This window comes from Mchenga conophoros, linkage group LG3 (assembly GCF_057382185.1).
Source record: "Mchenga conophoros isolate Kocher_MC1m ecotype Shallow Benthic linkage group LG3, M_conophoros_male_GT1.1, whole genome shotgun sequence".
Lineage (NCBI taxonomy): Eukaryota > Metazoa > Chordata > Actinopteri > Cichliformes > Cichlidae > Mchenga > Mchenga conophoros.
In genome coordinates this window covers 45,152,525-45,167,046 of record NC_140528.1, presented here as the reverse complement: position 1 = coordinate 45,167,046, position 14,522 = coordinate 45,152,525, and the positions used below count along the sequence as shown (strand labels likewise).

The 14,522-nt window shown below is 40.9% G+C and overlaps 1 long non-coding RNA gene and 1 pseudogene across 2 annotated transcripts; both read left to right on the top strand.

The window, feature by feature from the left end:
• Nucleotides 1-9,505: 9,505 nt before the first annotated feature.
• LOC146578947 (alpha-tectorin-like) lies at nt 9,506-12,058 on the top strand (annotated as a pseudogene). The gene is made up of 9 exons (XR_014891334.1): nt 9,506-9,654; nt 9,817-10,060; nt 10,364-10,520; nt 10,645-10,732; nt 10,842-10,904; nt 11,060-11,259; nt 11,369-11,500; nt 11,594-11,781; nt 11,942-12,058. The product of XR_014891334.1 is annotated as an alpha-tectorin-like (transcript).
• Nucleotides 12,059-13,126: 1,068 nt separating this feature from the next.
• Nucleotides 13,127-14,140, top strand: LOC146578946 (uncharacterized). Its single transcript, XR_014890162.1, has 3 exons — nt 13,127-13,443; nt 13,531-13,693; nt 14,003-14,140. It is a non-coding gene; the product is annotated as an uncharacterized LOC146578946 (long non-coding RNA).
• The last annotated feature ends 382 nt before the right edge of the window (nt 14,141-14,522 follow it).

Sequence of the window (14,522 nt, the reverse complement as noted above, 5' to 3'; positions counted from 1 at the left end):
TATAACTGTACGTCTTCGCCGCTCAGTGGGGCGTTGTCCGTGGCCGCTTAGTGGGGATAAATTCGCCGTCTTAGTGGGGCGATGTACAAAGCCGCTCAGTGGGGTTTTTTTGTACAGAAGCATTAAGTCGCAGAGTTGCGCAGTTCGAACTTTTTTGGTTCGCCGTCTTACTGGGGAGAAATGTAGACCGCTTTGTGGGGTCCGCCGCTTTGTGGGGTATTGAGAAGTTCCGCGGGGTCCAGATTGTGCTGGACAATAGCCCTTTTTTGTGTTGTTGTTGTGTGAGTGTGTGCGGAGCAGAACACGTGGTCTGTGACGTCAGCAGCTGTTGTTGTTATCATGAATTCCTAAGCAACCAAGAGTGTGTCGGAGGGTGACAGACGTTTATGCTGGACTTTGCTCCTGGCAGCACAAAGTATTTAAATAAAAATAAAAGAGAGCAACGGTTCCATGGCTGCGCGGGTTTCACGCGGACCTGAGCCATGCGGTTAATCGCAGGCTTATAAATGGAAGAGATTCAAATGTTAGAAGTTTTCAGAAAACACATCAGCCTTGAAGAGCGTGTGGAGAAGGCCAGCCCACATCAGCAGCACTTAAGATATGCTCTGGTGAATGGCTTTCCCCCACCCCTTGCTGACACAAAATGTTTATTCTTTAGCTTGTTCGACAACAGCCTGTGCTCCAGACCATAGATTTAATTGAGGTGGATAGTTGTTAAAAGTAATCTGCATTAAGCTTAGGGTTGCTCAAATTCAGTACAATGACATATGAGATGAAGTAAAATAGGCAAATATTTAAACTAATGAAGTGCATAGAGGCACTTGACCTGTGTGAAAGACTGTCGTCTTTTTTTTTTTTTTTTTTTTTTCTAAATGACATCAGAAACAGCAGTATGCGACATTACGTGATGGCAGAGCTTCAGTTCATCCTTTGTTAATTTTTTTTTTTTTTTTTTTAATAAATAGGACAGGGGGAATGAATGAGAGAAAGAGGGGGAGAGAAAGAAAGAAAACCAAAGGGGAGAAGAGACGGTGAGAAGGGGGGGGAAGAGAGAGAAAAAAAAAAAGAACTCCTGGGTCACCTGTATGGAGAAAAAAAAAAAACAAACAACAAAAAAAACAAACAGAGGAGACAGCAAACAACAAAGAGCAACATAATAATAGAGAAAACAAAGCACCATCACAATAAACTAGCTAGTCATAGATATTAAATATTAAGCAACCTAACTAATAGGGTTCCAACTCCCAGCAACAACAAAAATAAATAAATAAAAAATAGGGAACCACCCCTCACGCTCCACCTCATGATGCTTAATCGACGTAATCAACCTTAATTTGATGCAGTGTGAAAAAAAATACACAGAAATCAATTCTTTTTCAAGAAATATTAAATAGATTCAACATCTTTCTTCAACAAACCTGCAGACTGCACAGATGGTACCTTCCCAAAGGAAAAAGTACTATAGCTTACTAGGGTATATATATTAGACTTAATAGTCACTATATACAGTAATGGACTTCTATTCATTTTACATCAAATTAAAACTTTGGGTGTCAGATAATTATTTATTAAAAGCTCGACATTTTAAATGAGAATAAGAAAGAAAAGTATGTCTTTGTGCCCCCTTTTCCCTGTTAATGCCCTATCGGCCCCCCTGGCTAAACTTTGCTAGATCCGCCCCTGCACAGTTACCAGCGTCAGCTACGTAGAAAAAGATCCTGGTGTAGAAAGTAATATTAAATACATTCTATTTTTATTTTTATTTTTTTTTTTAAATGACATCAGAAACAGCAGTATGCGACATTACGTGATGGCAGAGCTTCAGTTCATCCTTTGTCATTTTTTTTTTTTTTTTTTTTTTAATAAATAGGACAGGGGGAATGAATGAGAGAAAGAGGGGGAGAGAAAGAAAGAAAACCAAAGGGGAGAAGAGACGGTGAGAAGGGGGGGGAAGGGAGAGAAAAAAAAAAAAAAAGAACTCCTGGGTCACCTGTATGGAGAAAAAAAAAAAACAAACAAAAAAAACAAACAGAGGAGACAGCAAACAACAAAGAGCAACATAATAATAGAGAAAACAAAGCACCATCACAATAAACTAGCTAGTCATAGATATCAATATTTACTAAATAATAAACGATATTGTGCAGCACGCAAGATAGACAGCGCACAGTGTGCTTTGAGGCAGCAGCCAAGAAAGCTTTAGTCCGCGTCTGTGAATACCCATGTGTGCATACCTGTGTGGATCAGCATGCTTGCATTCCAAAGGTTTCTCCATGTAATGATCTGCTAGGGAGTGTGGGGGGGCCACAGCCCCGTCCTCCAGGGTGTGAAGCGGGTATGGAGGAGATCAAAACTCCAGACATCCAGAGGCCCCCAGAACACAAGAGACCATGGAAGACCAACAGAGGGGCAGCCGCGCCACTGTTCCAGTAAGAGCCGAGGAGAGTCCCAGAGAGTCCCTGTCGTCTTAATATGAGCCATTGTTGAGATATAGAGCACACCTGTGAAAACAACTGTTACGGATTCAAATATTGGGGATGGATACAAGAGGAAAAGCCAAAAGAACAACACTGGTCCGGCCGGGTTAAGTCAAACAATGATTTTAATGGTCACACGCGTGGGAGATGGACACTGTACGCAGACAGCATCAGATCTCAAAATGGTGGAGCATTGATCAAACTCTTATAGCCTCTAGTGGCCCCCACCTAATTATAAAAGCCTAAACATTCACATTCTTTCTCTCACACAGCGCCTAAGCTACGGCCTTGGCTCCCTGTTTATCTGCTCCTGCTGAGATGGGGCAGAAAACTCCAGTATGTTCTGTTCTCTTCTAATCAGACAAATAAGGCGATGACTTTCTGCGAACAGTATTTCTTATAACTCAGCAGTATAATGCATCATAAAACAATATCATTCATTCACAATAAATCAGCAGTCTAATGCAATGCAAATCAGTTTAACAAATGCAATAGTTATCACCTTCTTCTAATTCAGGAGAATAATGCAAACCAAAACTACATAATAATTCACAATCTTTAATTAGGGGTCTAACATGGCATACAATAATATTATAATCCCACACTCCCCCTGTTGAGCTCTTTAGAATAAAGAGCTCACCTACACCCTGCATTCCAGTGTGGCCGGGTTCATTTCTTCTTACCGCTCAGGTCCTTTGTCCCCCTGTTGGGTGAACCATATGTGAGATGACCTCTGTGTTTGCGCAGTTCAGATGCAAGAAAAACTATTATTACAACAGTAGCAGGTACAGATGACACTCCCCAGTTCTGCCACAGCTTTATTTTGGTGCTACCTTATACCCTCCAGACGTATTCAGACTAGAACCCCTGTCCGAGGAGCTTTTAGCCTCTATTTTATTGCTGCAGCTACCAGTGTCGTCCAGTTGGGTGATCATCTGCTCGTCTTTCTTCAACCTCAGGGGTTAGACAACCCTTCAGTCGTTGCACAGATCAGGGGATTATTCTGCCCCGATTTCAAACAACAATCTGTGTATCCTCCGGTCCTGTGTATCCTCCAGAAAAAGGAACAGGAACGTGTCCCCCTTTTGACCAAGAGCCTCTCGAACCTCGCTGGTCTGGTGTTCCTGGATTTCCGCCAACCCCTTCATGGTTATTGCTGTGTTTATGGGATCCATCCTTTTGAGGTGACTAATCGGAGCCCAAGCGCCATGACACTTGAACCCAGTTGGTGTCTCGGCAGTCACTGTGTCTGTCTCTGCTGCGAAGGATCCTCGTATATCTGTGACCTCGTCTGGTGTCTGTTCCTTTCTCTGTAAGAGACAGAAAACCAAAACACCTCTCTGCCTAGCCCTAATAATCTAATGTTGTTATCTACTGATCTTCTGGCGATTCAGAATTGGTTTAGAATATTCAGAATGTCCCAGGGACTTATTCTAATCATATCCTATGTGTGTGTAAGCGTGTTTGCATTTAGCCCTCTGCACTCAAAGTCAATACCTGCAATATATCAGTCCGGACCATCACGCCGAACGAAGCTTATGACCTCCAAAAGACCAAGTGCCGACTCATTATAAGCACATTTGCAAGGCGTGTCTGAAAATTATTAAAACCACTCATTTTAACAAAAGACATCAAAAACAAATTAGCCATTTTTAATTCTAACATTTGCCCCCCGTTTTCATGTGTTTGCTTCCGCCTACTGTCCCACGGTTTCCTCTCCAGTGTGGTACTCAGCTTCTCATGAACACAGGCATTTTATCATCTAAACGCTATTCAGTTCATTTCAATGATTAACGCTTAAACATGGAAATAATGATTTATGCTTCTCACTGATTCTATAAAAAAGTCCGGAAACCTCTATTAGCTTAAGCTTTACCATACCTACGTCATTAAAACACAAATGAAGTCATAAAAATGTTCATATAATCCTTGTTTGATGTTAAAACTCAACTTCCCCCCTTTTTTGACACATTCCCATGTGTCAAATCAACGGAGCTAGAAAATTAAAAGAAAAGGTTAGTGACCTCGTATCTTAGAAAGTATGAGACTTTCTCCTATCCAGTGTCGTTGCTCCAGTCCTGTCATCCTGTGTTAGGGAATGAAATCATTTTAATTGTCATGTTAGATCTGTTCAACTCCTGGCTCTGCCCAGAGCCTGCGTCCGCAGAATTGCCAAGAAACAAAACCTGTAATAATATGAACTTCACTTCAATATGAACCTGTTGACTATTTCTGAGACAGCAAAGGAAGATTCTCTCCTCCTCGAGGACAGGCACTGACTCCCACTTATCTCCTGGAGCCAACTGTCCCTTATGGAGACACAACAATGCAGCCACAAGGTTTTGCAGATTGTTAAGTTGATCTGTGTGTAATGCTCGGAATCAGGTATGTAATATTAAATGAATGTTGTTTAATCAACTGCCACTACTTAAAACTTAGCAAAAGATATAACTGAATAAAAGAGCACAAAGAAAAGCATGATATCAGTGTTATGTAAGCGCGTGCGGCCTTCTATGCTCGAAGTCACTCCAGTCCATAGATCAGCCAAACATCGCGCTGACTGTAGCTTTTAACCCTTATTAACTTCAGCACAACTCTATAATGAGCAACAAACTGCAATATGTATAAAAATGATCATGGTTACACCTGCAATGAAAGATTATATGATTATTCTAACACCTGTAAATAGAAGATTAACCTGAGGTTATAACAATCACTGTAAAACAAATGTTAATGTAATGTCAATAGCTTAAAAAAATGTTTAATGCAATGCTTGTTATATGATTCTTATGTAATAATAATGCGGATGCTAAAATAACAGTAAAACACCCCCTTTTATCCCGTTTATAACCTTCACACATAAACGTTTATCCATGCCTCTTTTAATTTCACTTCCCCCTGTTTTCCCCTCACTGACCACAGCAGGGGAATCTATGTTTTGATTCAGCCATGAATGCAGCTCACCTGATTAATCACTGAGCCCCACCGTCACTGGCGTCTGACAGGGTGGCACTGCATACTCTTCCTTTAATGTCACTATTTTCAATCTGTTAATTAGAGTGCTTAAACATGAAGTAGACTACGTCCACAACAAGTCAATACAGCTGTAAATGTGGCCAATTATCAATCTATTACCAATCAATAATGAAAAATAGCTTTTATTTTATGCATGCTTTTAGTCAACCACTCACCCAGAGGGTTACCAATCCCAGAAAATTTCTTCTCCTCATTTAATGAGTCCGTCCTCCTTCCATGCCCTGGTAACTGGTTCATCCAGAGCTGTATCATCTTGAAACATATATGCAACAAGCCAAACCACACCTTGTTCACACCAACACTTTTCCGCCCTGAAGATGTCCAACGCCATCTTAGTCTGGACCAGGGTTTTAATAGTTTTGCAATTTTCATTAGTTTTATTTTTATTTAGTTTCGACTTCAGATTTTCAATTTCCTGTCAGTTGTAATTAGTTTTTACCAATTGTTTGCTAGTTTAGTTTAGTTTCTATTTTTTCTCCTGAAAATCCTTAGTTTCAGTTTAGTTTTGATTAGTTTCAGTTATAGCTTTAGTTGTGTTTGCAATAACTAAGTGTAATGAAATCCCCGTTCCATCATATCAGTCATGCTCTTCTGCTTATCCTTGGGTATTGAGACTATTAACTCTTGCAGCACCAGGATGGTCGTAATTTTGGTTCAAGTGAATTGATAAACTTTTTGAAGGCAATTGACTCACACAGTTATGTAGATGTCCCCGTCCTGTTGTCTCGGGATGCATCACGCTGTCTTGCCTGGGGTTAGCTTCTGTTTTCTGGGGAAGAGGGTTGAGTGTGCTCCCTTACCTTCTCAAGGTAAGCTAGGTTAGCCTTCTGGTGTGAGCTTTTCAAGTGCACTTTAAGATTTGTGGGAGTTTTTTCCCTTTAGAAATGTCCCTTTATCCAAAACACAGTCATATTCAAAGTAATCCCAAATTGGACTCTGGCGCTTTCTCCCGACTTTTCCTGACCTGAGTCTGCGCGTGGACGGAGCAGCAACCAGTGTCGCCAACTCCTCAATAAGGAAAATCGCTATTGGTTGTCCTAAAAGTCGCTAGAAGTCGCTAAATGACGTCATCGCCTAATTTGCATAATTGGTCATGCTAATCTCATTGTAACCTAAGTTGTTGGAGAGAGAAATAACATCGTGGAAGAGACATAAAGTGAGTAAAAAACGTCCTAAATGCATTTAGAGTCTATTTAGAACTATAAATTAAATTTCTTTTAGCAATTATTGTTTTTTTGTTTTTTTGACACAATTCCAACCCTGCTCCTTTACCTGGGCTTGGACCGGCAAAAGTGACCCGAAATAGGCACTCTTGTGGAGTTACTTTGTGTGTGTGTTTATAACTAGTTTTAAACCTTGTGATCCACAAAACAGCATAAGAGTAAAACAGTAAAACAAGAACTGACTGCGTTACAGCATCCGCTGCTTGTTGAGAGTAAAAGTGATACACGCTTTCACGTCTTTTTTTTAGCTAAGGGGTCTGAAAACTCGCTAAATATAGCGACAAAGTTGCTAAGTTGGCAACACTGGCAGCAACACAGATGACACGACTAACGTACTGCCACCTTCTGGCATAATGAGACAGCAAGAAAAAATCTGGAAACTAAACTTCATCTTCACCCTTGACTATCGTATGACACACACACATCAATGAAAACGAAACACATTTTGCTATAAATTCAGTTAATTTTAGTTAGTTTTGTGAACACTCATTACAGTTTTAGTTAGTTTTCCTTTTTTGTTTTTATTTTTATTTCTGTTAACGAAAATGTTTTTTCACTTCTAGTTTTCGTTATTTCGTTAGTTTTTGTTAACGATAATAACCTTGGTCTGGACTGTCAATGGTGACTTTAATGCTGACTGTTCCAACAATCCATTTTATAACATTTCCTGGTCAGATTAGCCAATCTCTGTACACTGGAATAAACATAATCAACATGGTCAATATTTTTCCTGCGTGTTATTTCACCATCTTATCAATTCCAATGCTCCATCCTTATGTGGTTTGCGACATTATGTTTATCCACTCTGTCTCTAAATGTTTGAAGAATTTTTCAAGTTTGGGGTCAAATTTTGAGAATTTGACCATAAGTGAAAGTTATGGTGTTATCACCCCCTTCGGGGCTTACCTTTCCCAGTTTTGATGATATTCCTCCCTATTCTTTGCAAGTACCCCCTTTTGGTGGCGAGAAACTGTTGGTGTGGTCAAGTGGGTGCTGTAAAAACAAAAGCTCAGGACAGATCAGTCACCAGTCATGTACTCACACACAAAATTAGCATATATCGAATTTCATATTGATCCTCTGAGTGTAATGGTACGTTTTAATTTGAATTTCTCAAAGCTAAACACAATATTTTTCTTTATTTTGCTCTTGTTCTTGTGCAGCACCACCCCTCAGCACATGCCCCTGTCGGTTATATCTGTACTTTTCTGAATTATTGACTATTTCAATGAAGGGACCTAAAAGACGGGGACCAGTGTTTATTATTACATATCTCCATTTTGAGTGTGACAAGTCTATCATTCCCCTGTTATTCACAGACCTCAATAGAGGGTTTTTTGGCTTTTTTTTTTTCCTCTATAAAAGTTAATTGACTCTTTACAGTGGCCTGCTATGGTTAATAATAACACGTTCAGTCATGAGTGAAATCAAACCTTTTCTTCACTTTAGCATTTAACATTCCCAACAATATAATGTGATACATTAATTAAAACACAGCTACTAAAACACAATTTTCTTAATGCAAACATCAGTAACTCAAAATTAGCAACCAAAGGGTTAAGTCTGCATTTCACACTCATGTGAAGCTACAGCCTCCCCCTTTAGTCTCTGTCATCCTTCTGTTCCTGCAAAAACAAAACGAAGCAAGACAAAACATCCACCCTTCTTTTACAGGCTGGGTGAATTGTTTGTGGACATTTACTAATCCTAAAGTCGGTACCGTTTTTGTCTCAGTATCAAGTCAGTTAAAACTTTTAGTCGTCAGTCCATCACAGTCCAGTCACATGCATACATCCACACACATTCATACCAGATATTGCTGATAATGGAGTCTCACGCGCAGCCTATTCAAGGCTCCATCACCAGCAAGATGACGTCATCATTTTAAAGGAAAACAGTTCCTTGTGTTTTTTTTGGACTGGATTGACTCGCTGCAATCCTTTTAGGCTCAGGACTTCTCATGTGATCAATGTCCCATCTTTCTCCCAAGCCCATTATAATCATGGAGAAAAATACTTTGCGACTGTTTTCAGTAAGAATATTTTATAGCGCTTTAAAGTTCAATCTCTCAGGCCTGAGAGATTCACATTCTTTCTCTCACACAGCGCCTAAGCTACGGCCTCCTGCTGAGATGGGGCAGAAAACTCCAGTATATTCTGTTCTCTTCTAATCAGACAAATAAGGCGATGACTTTCTGCGAACAGTATTTCTTATAACTCAGCAGTATAATGCATCATAAAACAATATCATTCATTCACAATAAATCAGCAGTCTAATGCAATGCAAATCAGTTTAACAAATGCAATAGTTATCACCTTCTTCTAATTCAGGAGAATAATGCAAAATATTTCTAACATTTTGAGTTATTTTCCAGTGTTAGAAAATCAGCACTGCTCAGTGTTAGCCATTGTTAATCTTCAAAACTGACTAGGTTACTTTTAAACATATAACACTGTCAAAGTGTTAATTTAACACTCAACAGTGTTGTATTTAACACTCAGAGGTGTGCACCCATATAGACACTCTCCAGTGTTAATTTAACACTGGAGATTTTGCTGTGTAACATGAGTTTTGTGCGGTTCTGCTTAGGACTTGGAAGTTTACATCAGTGGTATCAAGGTGACTACAGTGTACAAGAATACAATACAAGATATCAGTGGATGCAGACACTTAGGTTGGTGAATCTCAGGCTCATTACTTTGACTCTGGGATGTTACAGGGAGTGCTGTGCCTTTCTGCTTGCTCTTGTTGGTTTTTAAACTAAAGTAAACCGTCCATCACTTCTCAGGTATTGCATATGAACCTGACACTGTGGTGAGCGCTGATCCAGAAACCTGCTCCAAACTCACCTGCTCTGAAACTGCAGTCCTTGAAACCATTGGCTGTGGTCCACTGGAGCGTTGTCAAGGAAACAACACGTGAATATAACCCCATTTATATTTAAAAGAAAGATCTGATGCGTTAAGGGATTTTTTTTTAATGTAATTTAATTAATTTTTTTTATTTTGTGTATTTGGTCTCTTCCTCATCAGCGGCTTATGAGGTTAGTGGTTGATTGTTTTCTTCTTTGCTTCCATCAGCTGTGTAGTGGACACCACCTGTACTGTGACTGGCCCAACTGTCATCAACGTCCACAGCCAACTCAACTTCATCAAGGATCGGTGTGCTTACTCTCTGGTTTCTATTCCGTCAATCCCAAACCTGTACCTCGTGGCAAATTTCAGAGACCGCCGTCGTGAAGATGTGAGCTTATTGGACAGCGTGATACTGCGTCTAGATGGGCCAGGTGTTCATATTCACCTGGAACAAGGCGGGAGAGTTTGGGTAAGCTGCGTCAGGCAAGCTAAGGGTACATCTTTAACCATATTGCCATGTACATTGTTGCAGCCATTCCCCGATTCTCAATGGTGCTCATGGCAATTAACTAATGGTCATAACAATTCGGTCGATTGTTGGTCAGTGGTGCAAGTTTAGGTTATGCAAAGAAACTGCTGTGTTTCCTCTCATCGTTCTTCTCAGGGCTGTTAGAAGCAGTTCTTTCAGAGCTGTTGCTGTGAAATCAGCCTGTTTGTGTGTTTGACATGTTTCACTCAGTGTTTCCTCCACTTTATCTCTGCTGTGATGCAGCTGGACAACTCCATGTTGACCCTTGAAAGTTTGCCTCAACTGGTTCATGGTGTGCAGCTCTCTCAGGACCAAACTGGAGTCACTGCCAAGCTGTCGCTCTCCAACCTCAACATTTCTGTCTTCTTTGACGGCTACACCGCACAGATCCTCTTAGAAGGTACAGAAGATAAAGTTTAATTCATGTAACGTAAACTGTAAACTGTGCTGTTATTTATTCTTCTGCGTTTGTCCAGTTTGAATATTGATGCTGATCTGACTCATTCTGTCCTGATCCTGTGCAGGACCTGCTGGTTCATCTGTGGAGGGTCTGTGTTGAAACTCCAGCAGGTCTCTGAGTGACCTGAGGCTCTCTGAGTACAGCTCCACCAGGTAAGACCTCATCACAAGCTCAGAGTCCCTCTGACTGCTGCTGCTGCTCATGTTGCAGATATTCTGTTTGTATGAATGAGCCTGAACTTTGTTGTTTGTCGCCCCCTAGCTGTGAGATGCAGTACAGTGAGCCTGCTGACACCACGATCGACTGCACCAGTGTGACTGAACGGTGAGCAGACTGATCCACAAGGCAGGAAACATCTGTGTTGTACCTTGATCTCTGTGGTACATCACATGTAACTGCAGCACAGATAGAAGATAAACACATCTGATTACAGATTATCATTTTATTATCTTCAACTTCATCTTCTGTCTGTGGTACAGCTGTAATCTCCTGAAGGAGGCGCCCTTCTCCTCCTGTAACACTGACATTGACCCAGAGCCCTACATAACCGCCTGCACCGACACTTTGTGTAAATATCCTGCAGTGGACGGACTCAACTGTCAGTTCCTGAAGGCCTACGCCAGAGCCTGCAGTCTACACAACCACGCTCAGGATGGCTGGACATCAAAGACCGGCTGCTGTAAGACCTTAATAAGACATTAATAAGCTCTCCTTTGTTAAAGACCTGAACTGTGGATTTTTAGAGCTCCCATGTTTTCAGGATAATACATCAGTGTGTTCCTCTGTAGCCTCTGAGGCCTTCTGTCAGGACAGGACCTGCAGCGATCACGAGTTCTGTGGTGAGAAGACAGTCGGTGGTGACACCCGCTGCTTCTGTCGGGCCATTTTTGCCTCCAAGTACCAAGCAAACAACTCTTTGGGTACGACAGCTGTGACATCACCATGACAACAGGGCTGAATAATGGAGGAAAACTTCTAACTGTGATTTTTCTGACTGATATTGTGACGTTCAGGTGATGCAACGGTCTGCATGCAGGACTCTGCTTCAGTCACTCTGGTCGGTTGTCTCCTGGAGGACAAACACATCAATTACTCTGCTTTACAGCTCAACGACCCGACCTGCAGGGGTCAGGTGGACGAGCTCACCCACATGGTGACCTTCAGCTTCAACAGCAGCAACAGATGTGGGACGGTGGTCACGGTGGGTTTCATCTCCTGCTGTTTAAGCTTTGATCTCTGTGAATTCTAAAATTTTTGGTCATCTGAAGTTTATACCAGTCAGTCAACATCTTAAACAGTATCAGATGTTAAAGATGAAACAATGAAGAACTTGCTTAGTATCTGATTATGTGACCCTGCAGACCAACAACAGCTACATCATCTATAAGAACACCATCAGGAGCCAGAATTACTCTTTTGACGTCATCACTCGCAACCAGTGTTGGTCAAGTTACTTGAAAAAAGTAATCAGTAACTAATTACTGATTACTCCCCCAAAAAAGTAATCCCATTACTTTACTGATTACTTATTTTCAAAAGTAATTAATTACTTAGTTACTTAGTTACTTTTTAAAAACATGATTTACAACCTGAATTGGTGATAAAGCGATAGATCTTTCAGCCCAATTCTACTTTTTCTACATAATCCATCATACAAAATGTAATCAAATGGAAAAGGCTCTTTTTTTTAACTTGTTTTATCAGTTTTAATCTTTTAACTTTATGCATCAAGAAAAAATTTAATTATATGCAACATTCTCTGACTTGAATAAATTAGTTTAACATTTAAACCTATTTTCTGCACATTCCAGCACATAAAATAAAATATTTTTTGTGTTTACACTCAGTCTTTCAAATAGATGCAAGTAAAACACAGCAGAAAATAAATAAAGTCAAAGACTCAGCGGTCCTTTTGCTCTATTTTCACCTGTAAAGCAGGACTGGGGGTAGGCGGAGGTTTACCCTGGTGCAGGTGTGCTGCAGTCAGTTGAAGAATCCGCGAGTTTCTCTGTGAGTTTCCCATTACGTCGTTTCGCACTCGGTGCTTGCTTTTTTCGCTGTAAAAAGTTTTCTTCCCACGCACAACGGACGCTAATGTTTTTGTCACTTTTTATGGAATCAAACTCAAAGTAAGGTCAGTACTTCCACACTTTAAACGCTGCACGCTCATACTCTCTCCCACAATCGATATATTATCCATTGTCGATCTGCACACAGCTGTTGTCACCAACGGCGCACTTGCTTACGTCACTGTCATGAGACATTCTCGCAAAAAAATCACGGTTTTAGTAACGCAGTAACGCAGCGTTCCTACGGGAAAGTAACGGTAATCTAATTACCGATTTTGCAATAGTAATCCCTTACTTTACTCGTTACTTGAAAAAAGTAATCAGATTACAGTAACGCGTTACAAGTAACGCGTTACAAGTAACGCGTTACTGCCCCTCTCTGCTCGCAACAACCAAGTCCAGATCGACTTCTCCTGTGTTCACAGTCAGCCAAGCATCCACACTGCAACCTTCAGAATCAGAGACTGGTTTGTAGTGGCTGCTAGGTATTGTTTGAATATTTGTTAAAATGTGGGCATTGTTAACAGTGCAAATGTGTGCATTCTGCAGCTCCGTTGCACAGAAGATCTCATGTGGAGCTTGGAATTACACTCTGATTATCAAGGCCTACACCGACGCTGGGCGGACACAAGTTGTGCAGCTGAACAGTCAAGTGAGACTGAACCAGAGGATCTGGGTAGAGCTGGAGACTAATGGGCTGGATGGAAGCATGGTCACTGTGGTGAGCGACTCCTGCTGGGCAACCAACCAGGCATCACCTACCAGCAGTCCAAGACATGATCTGATCATTAACGGTGAGAGATACTCAGAGTCACTCATAAGTTCACTTTGATCACCTTTATCAGCTCCTCAATAACGTGTATTTTCGTGGTTATGAAAAGCTGTGCGAACCCTGCTGACCTGACAGTGGCAGTGGAGGAAAACGGACTGGGAACCTCCACCTTATTTTCGTTCAACATCTTCCGGTTCACTGGGGGTTCTGGTGAAGTCTACCTGCACTGCAAACTCCACCTGTGTCCCAAAGAGGAGACCAGCTGCATACCGGTAGGCCTCGCTGTCAAACACTCATAGCAAGCTTTACCTATTCATCCCACCTGTTACAGGAGGGCTTGATTTGTTATGCACAAACCTAACCATCTATTCATTGTTCCAAAGCACACCATTAACATATATGGTCATATATAATCATTTTGGTGCTTTAAGTAAAGCAGGTGCATGTGTTACGTTCTAACTAAACACCTGTTTATTACTAGATTATATTGTTCTGTACATTTTTATCCTCATTTAACTACACTCACAGCATAACACTGAAAACATGAAGTGAATTCAGTTGTATTTTGTTTGAACATCCAGAATTGTAATGCAGCAGCTCGCAGACGCAGATCTGTTGGATCCAAATACGAAGGTGAAGCCTCCATCGGCATGTCCTGGACTCATTAGGTAACTTCAGGTGACAAATCTAATGAGTGGTGTAAGAAGTAAGATTGGCTGTGAACAGAATCACGAGAGGGCAAGAGTGGTTTCCATGCTGACTACGACTGAATGACCAGTTGCCGACCAAATGCTGAACATTGTTTTTGAGGACAGTGTTCAGCAGACACACAGAGCAACAGTACTTTACTCCATCTTCTTTATTCAATTTTATTTATATAGTGCCAATTCACACCAAAAGTTGCTTTGAGGCACTATATATTGTAGAGGCCCTACAATTATCTTTATTGTTGTACTTTCTGCCAAAAAAAAATAAAGAATGTGGCAACAACCAGCCTGAGTTTGATTCTTGTTTTCTGGCTCAAACACCATTCAGGTAGAAATCCAGTAATTATCCAGCTGACGATTTCTCTTTTTACGCAACCTAATGGAGTCAAAAGCA